Below are 237 nucleotides of genomic sequence, written 5' to 3' on the forward strand. Positions count from 1 at the left end.
CATGAGAGATGAAACAGTGTTGTCTAATAAAGAGAGCATAACCAAAGTCTGCTTAAGATTTAAAGCCTAGTATCTTCCGTCTTGTAAATCTTATGCACTTGCCTGCTCACTTAAGTTAAATGCGTGGAACTTTTTACTCAATCAGGGCCTCAGTTCCTTTGTGACATCTATAAAACGAGATAATAATGTTTGTCTCTCCCTCAGAGAAGTCTTGTAAGGTTTAGTTAGTGAGGGTTA

Source organism: Fulmarus glacialis, unplaced genomic scaffold, assembly GCF_000690835.1.
Source record: "Fulmarus glacialis isolate BGI_N327 unplaced genomic scaffold, ASM69083v1 scaffold43767, whole genome shotgun sequence".
Taxonomy (NCBI): domain Eukaryota; kingdom Metazoa; phylum Chordata; class Aves; order Procellariiformes; family Procellariidae; genus Fulmarus; species Fulmarus glacialis.